Source organism: Arachis ipaensis, chromosome B4 (assembly GCF_059453495.1).
Source record: "Arachis ipaensis isolate K30076 ecotype BB chromosome B4, ASM5945349v1, whole genome shotgun sequence".
In the NCBI taxonomy this organism is placed as follows: Eukaryota; Viridiplantae; Streptophyta; class Magnoliopsida; order Fabales; family Fabaceae; genus Arachis; species Arachis ipaensis.
The window spans coordinates 47837652-47848902 of NC_142439.1; the positions used below are offsets into that span (position 1 = coordinate 47837652).

Here is an 11251-nt window from a genome sequence, read left to right on the forward strand (position 1 = left end):
ATGTCTGGTGGGCATTTCCTTGTCAAATCCTTGAATCTCTCCCATGCCTCGTAGAGAGTTTCACCATCTTGTTGTCTAAAAGTCTGAACCTCAGATCGAAGCCTATTGACCTTTTGTGGGGGGTAGAAACGTGCCAGAAACTTGCTTTCCACCTCATCCCATGTTGTCAAACTCCCCCTTGGGAATGATTCCAGCCACTTAGCTGCTTTGTCCCTAAGTGAAAATGGGAACAAAAGCAGTTTATAGGCATCTTCCTGGACTCCATTGGACTTCACAGTGTCACAAATTCTTAGGAATTTTGTGAGATGTTGGTTGGGATCTTCATTAGCACTTCCACCAAATGAACAATGATTCTCCACAAGTGATATTAGCTGTGGTTTGAGCTCAAAATTGTTGGCCTGAATGGGTGGTTTCTGGATGCTACTACCACAATTCCCAGAGGTTGGGTTTATGTATGAACTAAGAACCCTCCTCTCAGGAATGGCATTGTTTCCATCAGCTCTCTCATGGTTGTGAACTTCTCTATCCATGTTGAGATCTAGAGCTTCTTCAAAATTGTCCTCAGATTCTCCTTCAGATTCCTCTTCTCCCACTACTCTCTTCCCTCTTGCTTCCCTTCTCAGTCTATGAAGGGTCCTCTCTGGTTCGGTATATGGAGGAGTTGATGTCTCTCCTCTCCTACCTGTCATACAAGAACACAGCACAAGCACAATCAAGTGAAATACTCTTGGTTACTGGAAGAGTATGGTTAGAGCAATTGAGGAATTAATTCAAACAGTTAGTGAGTCAGTGAATTAGTTGCTTGAATTTAAAGGCATAAAGAAAGAAAGCATGTAACCGAGTGTAGAAATTAAAATTCAACAAGTAACTTGAACAGAATTAACAAAGCAAGAGAAAATTGCTCAATCTAGTTAGCTTCCAATTGGAGAATTGTCAATCGAAAACCAATCCCCGGCAACGGCGCCATAAACTTGATGCACATAAACTAGTTATGCTACGATTTAGGAAATTGCACGATCGGTAAAATTCCTTCCGGCAAGTGCACCGGTTATCGTCAAGTAAAAACTCACAATAGAGTGAGGTTGAATCCTACAAGGATTGGTTGAGTGAGCAATTCGGATTAGAAGTTTGTTCTAGTTGAGCGGAATCAAGATTGAGATGAGTATTGCGGAATGTAAAATTGGCGGGAAAAGTAAATGACAAGAAATTGAAATGGCGGAATCTTAAATTGCATGAATTAAAGAGCAGAAACTAAATTGCTGAAATTAAAAGGGAATGGGGGTGATTGCATGAATTGAGTAGCAGAATGTAAAGAGAAAGTGGAAATCAGAAATGGGGAATTCATTGGGTTATAGGAGATATTGAGATCTCCGAATCAAAACATGTTTATCTCTTCCTCAACCAATGCGTTCATTGAATTTTGCTTGGCAATCTTATATGATTGGATCCCAATCCCTTGGCTCACCAATTCTATCTAAAAACAAACAAATTCCCAATCCCTTGGTTTAAATGTTCATTAGAAGAGATGATGCTTGATCACTGATTATACCACACAGTTTCATGAACCACAATTTGGTAGGATTACATGTCATAATATCCATCCAAACCCCAATCCAATTCACTATGAGAAAGCTTCTCTAGCATGAATCCTCCATTCCTTTCCCAAGGTTCCGAAGGATTCCAAGTATGAGTAGTTTCTTTCCCAAGACAACTACTCAATGGAATTAGATCGAGAAGCTTTCTAACAAAATTCAAGAGAAAAGATTGAAGAAGAAGATAAACTATTATTGATTCATTGAATTACAATAGAGCTCCCTAACCCAATGAAAGGGGGTTTAGTGAGTCATAGCTCTGAATTCAATTACAAAGAAAATGAAAACTAGCTAAAAGTGAAGTAAAAAGTCCTCTCTAACTTAAATTCTATCCTATTTATACACTTTCTATATTGAGCTTCTGTTGTGCTTCTTGGGCTTTGAGGCCTCTCCTTGCTTTCCTTTTGCCTTGGGTTTATGATCCATAATCTTGATGAGGCTGTTGATCCAAACTCTGTAACATTCATTGAGCCAACTTAGTGATAATCAAATAATGACACATGACTCAATAAATTGAGATTTCAAACTCATCAATCCTTCAGGCCCAATCCCATAAACCATGATATTCAATTGGGTTTCATACCAGAGTAAGTTTAAGTTATTGTTTGTGCTTAAAGACTAACTTAAACCGCAATGTTATTGGCCCAGAAAACTTTTTCAAGAGTGGCATTTAAGTTGCAGTTTAAGCTTGAACTGCAGCTTAAACGCCAGATACTTCCAGTGAGGCCTCTTGTAGAAGCACGTTTAAGCTTCAGTTTAAGGTTAAACTGAAGCTTAAACGTGGAAATGGAAGAAGGCAGCCCTGGAGAGTAATGTAGTCGAACACGTTTAAGCTTCAGTTTAAGGTTAAACTGAAGCTTAAACGTGGATAAAGGAAGGGCAGCCCTGGAGGTCGAACACGTTTAACCTCCAGTTTAAGGTTAAACTGGAGGTTAAACGTGGGAATGGAAGGAAGCATCCTAGAGGTCGAACACGTTTAACCTCCAGTTTAAGGTTAAACTGGAGGTTAAACGTGGAAGCTTAGAAGGGTAGCCCTGGAGGTGTCGAACACGTTTAAGCTCCAGTTTGAGGTCAAACTGGAGCTTAAACGTGGAAATGGAGAGAGCAACCCTGGAGGAGAAAATCTGTCGAACACGTTTAAGCTCCAGTTTGAGGTCAAACTGGAGCTTAAACGTGGAAATGGCTCCCTGGTGCTTTTCCCATTCTGGCGTTTAACCTCCAGTTTGAGGTCAAACTGGAGGTTAAACGTGGAACTCCTTCCTGAGTGGCATTATCATTCTGGGGTTTAACCTCCAGTTTGAGGTCAAACTGGAGGTTAAACGTGGAATGCTTCTTTGGTGGGACTTTTCATTCTGGCGTTTAACCTCCAGTTTAAGGTTAAACTGGAGGTTAAACTTCAATTCCAGCATTTCTTATCCTTCATGATTCTGGCGTTTAAGCTCCAGTTTAGGCTTAAACTGGAACTTAAACTCCACATGTGATATTCAAGCTTCCTTTATTGATTTTGTTGCTTCCTTGCTTAGCCTCTTCTTCCCTGAAATCATCCAAACAAATGCATCAAAGTCTTGCAAAATTTCATTAGAAATCTTCCATTCATAGCATTCAAGTAATATAACTAAAACTCATGGAATTTGCATCAAAACCATATTGTTTGGATGGTTCATTGCTTTGTTATTCTTTTAACCATTCTTGGTTACTTTAAGCTCAAGAAAATGCATAAAACCACTAAAACTAACAGAAAAATACTAGTGAAACTAGCCTAAGATGCCTTGGCATCAGACAGGTGATCAGCTACTTAGTTCTCTGTCCCTTTTCTGTCTCTTATTTCTATATCAAACTCTTGCAGAAGCAACACTGGTGTACAAAATTGTGATCTCAATGGCGCCAAAAGCTTGGTATGCACGATTGTAATCTCAATTCCTTTTCACAACTCCGCACAACTAATCAGCAAGTGCACTGGGTCGTCCAAGTAATAAACCTTACGTGAGTAAGGGTCGATCCCTTGGAGATTGTCGACTTGAAGCAAGCTATGGTCATCTTGTAAATCTCAGTCATGCAGATTCAAATGGTTATGAGGTTTTTATAATTAAAATATAAATAAAATATAAAATAAGATAGAAATACTTATGTAATTCATTGGTGGGATTTCAGATAAGCGTATGGAGATGCTTTGTTCCTCCTGAATCTCTGCTTTCCTACTGTCTTCATTCAATCATTCATACTCCTTTCCATGGCAAGCTGTATGTTGGGGTATCACCGTTGTCAATTTCTACCGTCCATCCTCTCAGTGAAAATGGTCCAAATGCGCTGTCACCGCATGGCTAATCATCTGTCGGTTCTCACTCATGTTGGAATAGGATCCATTGATCCTTTTGCGTCTGTCACTACGCCCAACACTCGTGAGTTTGAAGCTCGTCACAGTCATCCCATCCCAGATCCTACTCAGAATACCACAGACAAGGTTTAGACTTTCTGGATCTCAAGGATGCTACCAATTGATTCTAGCTTATACCACGAAGACTCCGATCTTTCGAAATGGAGGCTAAGAGATATGCATTCAAGCTCGTTTTCATGTAGAATGGAAGTTGTTGTTAGGCAAGCGTTCATAGGTGAGAATGGTGATGATTGTCACATAATCATCACATTCATCATGTTCTTGGGTGCGAATGAATATCTTAGAATAAGAATAAGCTTGAATTGAATATAAAAACAATAGTACTTTGCATTAATTCATGAGGAACAGCAGAGCTCCACACCTTAATCTATGAGGTGTTGAAACTCTACCGTTGAAAATACATAAGTGATGAAGGTCCAGGCATGGCCATGAAGCCAGCCACCTAAACGTGATCAATAGATCAAAAGTGATACAAAGATGGTAAAAAGTGGGAGTGTAAATGCCGGTTTACGTTATCAAAACTCGGCAAAAGTATAGACTATTAGTGGAAAGCCCAGGATGTCTACTTTCCAAATCAATTGAGAGCGCGCCAATTGGGTTCTTGTAGCTCCAGAAATTCCATTTCGAGTGCAGGGAGGTCAGAATCCAACAGCATCTGCAGTCCTTTTTCAGCCTCTGAATCAGATTTTTGCTCAGGTCCCTCAATTTCAGCCAGAAAATACCTGAAATTACAAAAAATAATCAAAGCTCATAGTAAAGTCCATAAATGTGAATATTGCATAAATACTAATAAAAAAATAGTAAAAACTAACAAAAACATACTAAAAACTATGAAAAACAGTGCCAAAAAGCGTATAAATTATCCGCTCATCACAACACCAAACTTAAATTGTTGCTTGTCCCCAAGCAACGGAAAATCAAATAGGATAAAAAAAGAGAATATACTATAAATTCCAAAATATCAATGAAACTTAGCTCCAATTAGATGAGTGGGACTAGTAGCTTTTTGCCTCTGAACAATTTTGGCATCTCACTTTATCCTTTGAAGTTCAAAATGATTGGCATCTATAGGAACTCAGAATTTAGATAGTGTTATTGATTCTCCTACTTCAGTATGTTGATTCTTGAACACAGCTACTTTATGAGTCTTGGCCGTGGCCCTAAGCACTTTGTTTTCCAGTATTACCACCGGATACATAAATGACACAGACACATAATTGGGTGAACCTTTTCAGATTGTTAGTCAGCTTTGCTAGAGTCCCCAATTAGAGGTGTCTAGGGTTCTTAAGCACACTCTTTTTGCTTTGGATCACGACTTTAACGGCTCAGTCTCAAGCTTTTTACTTGACACCTTCACGCCACAAGCACATGGTTAGGGACAGCTTGGTTTAGCCGCTTAGGCCAGAATTTTATTCATTTGGGCCCTCCTATCCATTAATGCTCAAAGCCTTGGATCCTTTTTACCCTTGCCTTTTGGTTTAAAGGATTACTGGCTTTTTGCTCTTGCCTTTTGGTTTAAAGAGCTCTTGGCTTTTTCTGCTTGCTTTTTCTTTTTCTTTCTTTTTTCTTTTATTTTTGCCATTTTTTTTCGCAAGCTTTGTTCTTCACTACTTTTTCTTGCTTCAAGAATCAATTTTATGATTTTTGAGATTATCAATAACATTTCTCTTTTTTCATTATTCTTTCAAGAGCTGGTGTACGAAATCGTGATCGTTCATTCCTTGGTAATGGCGCCAAAAACTTCATGCGCACGTTCATAATTTTAGCTCTTTGTCACAACTTCGCACAACTAACCAGCAAGTGCACTGGGTCGTCCAAGTAATAAAACCTTGCATGAGTAAGGGTCGATCCCACAGAGATTGTCGGCTTGAAGCAAGCTATGGTCACCTTGTAAATCTCAGTCAAGCAGATTCAAATGGTTATAGAGTTTTAATAATTAAAAGTTAAATAAAACGTAAAATAAAGATAGAGATACTTATGTAATTCATTGGTGAGAATTTCAGATAAGCATATAGAGATGCTTAGTTCCTTCTGAATCTCCACTTTCCTACTGCTTTCATCCAATCCTTCATACTCCTTTCCATGGCAAGCTTTATGTTAGGCATCACCGTTGTCAATGGCTACATCCCGTCCTCTCAGTGAAAATGGTCCAAAATGCGCTGTCACCGCACGTCTAATCATCTGTCGGTTCTTGATCATGCTGGAATAGGAATTAGTAATCCTTTTGCGTCTGTCACTACGCCCAGCACTCGTGAGTTTGAAGCTCGTCACAGCCATCCCTTCCCAGATCCTACTCGGAATACCACAGACAAGGTTTAGACTTTCCGGATCTCAAGAATGGCCGCCAATAATTCTAGCCTATACCACGAAGACTTTGATCGTAGATCAGAAGGCTAAGAGATACACATTCAAGCTTGTTTACATGTAGAACGGAAGTGTTTGTCAGGCACGGGTTCATAAGTGAGAATGATGATGAGCGTCACATAATCATCACATTCATCATGTTCTTGTGTGCGAATGAATATCTTAGAGAAGAAATAGGCTTGAATTGAATAGAAAAACAATAGTACTTTGCATTAATTCATGAGGAACAGCAGAGCTCCACACCTTAATCTATAGTGTGTAGAAACTCTACCGTTGAAAATACATAAGTGATAATAGGGTAGACATGGCCGAGTGGCCAGCCTCCCATGGAGGTCTCAGAACGTAAAAGTTACATAATGTGTTCTAGAGATGATCTAAAGATATTTAACACAATAGTAAAAAGTTCTATTTATACTAAACTAGTTACTAGGGTTACATAAATAAGTAAATGATGTAGAAATCCACTTATGGCCCACTTGGTGTGTGCTTGGGCTGAGCATTAAAGCTTTCACATGTATAGGTCTTCCTTGGAGTTAAACGCCAGTTTGTAACCTATTTCTGGCGTTTAACTCTGCTTTGCAACCTGTTTCTGGCGTTTAACTCCAGAATAGGGCAGAGAGCTGGCGTTGAACGCCAGTTTGCGTCATCTATACACGAGAAAAGTACGAACTATTATATATTTCTGGAAAGCTCTGGATGTCTACTTTCCAACGCAATTGAGAGAGTGCCATTTGAACTCTTGTAGCTCCAGAAAATCCACTTTGAGTGCAGGGAGGTTAGAATCCAACAACATCTGCAATCCTTCTTCAGCCTCTGAATCTGATTTTTGCTCAAGTCCCTCAATTTCAACCAGAAAATACCTGAAATTACAGAAAAACACACAAACTCATAGTGAAGTCTAGAAATGTGATTTTTATTTAAAAACTAATAAAAATATATTAAAAACTAATCAAATCATACTAAAAACTATGAAAAAACAATGCCAAAAAGCATATAAATTATCCGCTCATCACAACACCAAACTTAAATTGTTGCTTGTCCCCAAGCAACTGAAAATGAAATAGGATAAAAAAAAGAGAATATACTATAAATTCCAAACTATCAATGAAACTTAGCTCCAATCGGATGAGCGGGACTAGTAGCTTTTTGCCTCCGAACAGTTTTGGCATCTCACTTTATCCCTTGAAGTTCAGAATGATTGGCATCTATAGGAACTCAGAAATCAGAAAGTGTTATTGATTCTCCTAGTTCAGTATGTTGATTCTTGAACACAGCTACTTTATGAGTCTTGGCCGTGGCCCTAAGCACTTTGTTTTCCAGTATTACCACTGGATACATAAATGCCACAGACCCATAACTGGGTGAACCTTTTCAGATTGTGACTCAGCTTTGCTAGAGTCCCCAATTAGAGGTGTCCATGGTTCTTAAGCACACTCTGTTTTTACTTTGGACCTCGACTTTAACCGCTCAGTCTCAAGCTTTTAACTTGACACCTTCATGCCACAAGCACATGGTTAGGGACAGCTTAGTTTAGCCACTTAGGCCAGGATTTTATTCCTTTGGGCCCTCCTATCCACTGATACTCAAAGCCTTGGATCCTTTTTATTACCCTTGCCTTTTGGTTTTAAGGGCTATTGGCTTTTTCTGCTTGCTTTTTCTTTTTCTTTCTTTTTTTTCACCTTCTTTTTTTTTTGCAAGCTTTTCTCTATTCACTGCTTTTTCTTGCTTCAAGAATCAGTTTTATGATTTTTCAGATCATCAAATAACATTTCTCATTTTTCATCATTCTTTCAAGAGCCAAAAATTTTAACATTCATAAACAACAAATTCAAAAGACATATGCACTGTTCAAGCATTCATTCAGAAAACAAAAAGTATTATCACCACATCAAAATAATTAAACTAGTTTCAAGGATGAATTCGAAATCATGTACTTCTTGTTCTTTTGTGATTAAAAGCATTTTTCATTTAAGAGAGGTGATGGATTCATAGGACATTCATAGCTTTAAGACATAGACACTTAAACATTAATGATCATATAGTAAAGACACAAACATAAATAAACATAAAGCATAGTAAACGAAAAATAGAAAAATAAGAACAAGGAGATTAAGGAACGGGTCGACCTTAGTGAGGGTGGCGTCTTCTTCCTCTTGAAGAACCAATGGTGCTCTTGAGCTCCTCTATGTCTCTTCTTTGCCTTTGTTTATTCCAATAGTTGTGTAGAGGAAAATGTATCCCCTGAGGCATCTCAGGAATTTCTTGGTGAGGGAATTCCTCATGCTCTTGTTGAGGTCCATGAGTGGGCTCTCTTGTTGTGCAGTTAAATGCTCTACTACTGAGCTATGGACCCTTGAGATGAATCTCTCTATCTCCCATGACTCAGAGGTGGAAGCAATTGCCTTCCCTTTCCTCTTTCTTGAGGTTTCTCTGGCCTTAGGTGCCATTGATGGTTATGAAAAAGCAAAAAGCAATGCTTTTACCATACCAAACTTAAAAGGTTTGCTCGTCCCCGAGCAAAAGAAGAAAGGAAGTAGTAGAAGAAGAAGAAAATGAAGGAGATGGAGGGAGAAGGTGTATTCGGCCAAGGGGAGAAGTGGTGGTTGTAATGTGTGAAAATGGAGTAGTGTTGAGGGGTTTATATAGGGGTGTGGAGGTGATTGGTGAAGGGTATTTGGGGAAGAGAGTTATGAAAAGGTGTGAAGAGGAGAGAAGAAGAGGTGGGGTAGGTGGGGATCCTGTGGGGTCCACAGATCCAGTGGGGTCAAGGACTTAGCATCCCTGCTCCAATTAAGCGTGCAAAATGCCCTTAGAATGCATGTCTGGCGTTAAACGCCAGCTTGCTGCTTGTTTCTGGTGTTTAACGCCAATTCCATGCTCTGTTCTGGCGTTAAACGCCAGTCTGGTGCTTATTTCTGGCGTTTAACGCTAGCTTGATGCTTCTTTCTGGCGTTAAACGCCAGTTTGATGCTTCTTACTAGCGTTTAAATGCCAGTAAGTTCTTCCTCCAGAGTGAGCTATTTTTAATGCTGTTTTTCATTCTGTTTTTTTATTTTTCAGTAGTTTTTATGACTCCACATGATCATCAACCTAAAAAAAAATATAAAATAACAATAGAAAATAAATAGATATAATTAAATAACATTGTGTTGCCTCCCAACAAGCGCTTCTTTAAAGTCAATAGCTTGACAGTGAGCTCTCATGGAGCCTCACAAATGTTCAGAGCATTGTTGGGACCTCCCAACACCAAACTTAGAGTTTGAATGTGGGGATTCAACACCAAACTTAGAGTTTGGTTGTCGCCTTCCAACACCAAACTTAGAGTTTGACTGTGGGGGCTTTGGTTGACTCTGCAGTGAGAGAAGCTTTTCATGCTTCCTCTCCATGGTTACAGAAGGAGATCCTTGAGTTTTAAACACAAAGTTGTCCTCATTTAGTTGAAGGACCAACTCTCCTCTGTCCACATCAATCACAGCTTTTACTGTGGCTAGGAAGGGTCTTCCAAGGATGATGGATTCATCCTCATCCTTCCCAATGTCTAGGATTATGAAATCAGCAGGGATGTAAAGGCCTTCAATATTTACTAGCATGTCCTCTACTAGTCCATAAGCCTATTTTCTTGAGTTGTCTGCCATCTCCAACGAGATTCTTGCAGCTTGTACCTCATAGATTCCTAGTTTCTCCATTACAGAGAGTGGCAAGAGGTTTGTCCCTAACCCAAGGTCATACAAAGCCTTCTCAAAGGTCATGGTGGCTACGGTATAGGGTATTAAGAATTTACTAGGATCCTGTTTCTGTTGAGGTAATTTCTGCCTATCCAATGCATTCAGTTCATTGGTGAGCAAGGGAGGTTCATCTTCCCAAGTCTCATTACCAAATAATTTGGCATTCAGCTTCATGATTGCACCAAGGTACTTAGCAACTTGATCTTCACTGATGTCTTCATCCTCTTCAGAGGAAGAATACTCATCAGAGCTCATGAAGGGCAGAAGCATGTTGAATGGAACCTCTATGGTCTCTGTATGAGCCTCAGATTCCTTCAGGTCCTCATTGAGGAACTCCTTATTGGTCAGTGAACATCCCAGGAGGTCTTCCTCACTAGGATCCACGTCCTTCTCCTCCTCTCTAGGTTCGGCCACACCAAGTAAGGTAATGACTTTGTACTCTCTTTTGGATTCTCTTCTGTATTGCTTGGGAGAGTACTAGGAGGAGTTTCAGTGACTCTTTTACTCTGCTAGCCCACTTGTGCCTCCAAATTTCTTATGGAGGACTTTGTTTCATTCATGAAACTTAGAGTGGCCTTAGATAGATCAGAGACTATATTTGCTAAGCTAGATGGACTCTGCTCAGAATTCTCTGTCTGTTGCTGAGTGGATGATGGAAAAAGCTTGCTATTACTAAACCTGTTTCTTCCACCATTATTAAAGCCTTGTTGAGGCTTTTGTTGATCCTTCCATGAGAAATTTGGATGATTTCTCCATGAGGGATTATAGGTGTTTCCATAGTGTTCACCGATGTAATTCACCTCTGCTATTGCAAGGTTCTCAGGATCATAAGCTTCTTCTTCAGAAGATGCCTCTTTAGTACTATTGGATGCAGCTTGCAATCCATTCAGACTCTGAGAAATCATATTGACTTGCTGAGTCAATATTTTGGTCTGAGCCAATATGGCATTCAGAGTATCAATTTCAAGAACTCCCTTCCTCTGAGGCGTCCCATTACTCACAGGATTCTTTTCAGAAGTGTACATGAACTGGTTATTTGCAACCATGTCAATGAGTTCCTGAGCTTCTGCAGGCATTTTCTTTAGGTGAATGGATCCACCTGCAGAATGGTCCAATGACATCTTTGATAATTCAAACAGACCATCATAGAATATATCCAGGATGGTCCATTCTGA

At 39.5% G+C, this 11251-nt stretch overlaps 1 non-coding gene across 1 annotated transcript; it reads left to right on the forward strand.

Moving 5' to 3' along the window:
- On the forward strand, positions 1–104 carry LOC148567459 (small nucleolar RNA R71). Its single transcript, XR_015881458.1, has one exon. It is a non-coding gene; the product is annotated as a small nucleolar RNA R71 (small nucleolar RNA).
- The last annotated feature ends 11147 nt before the right edge of the window (positions 105–11251 follow it).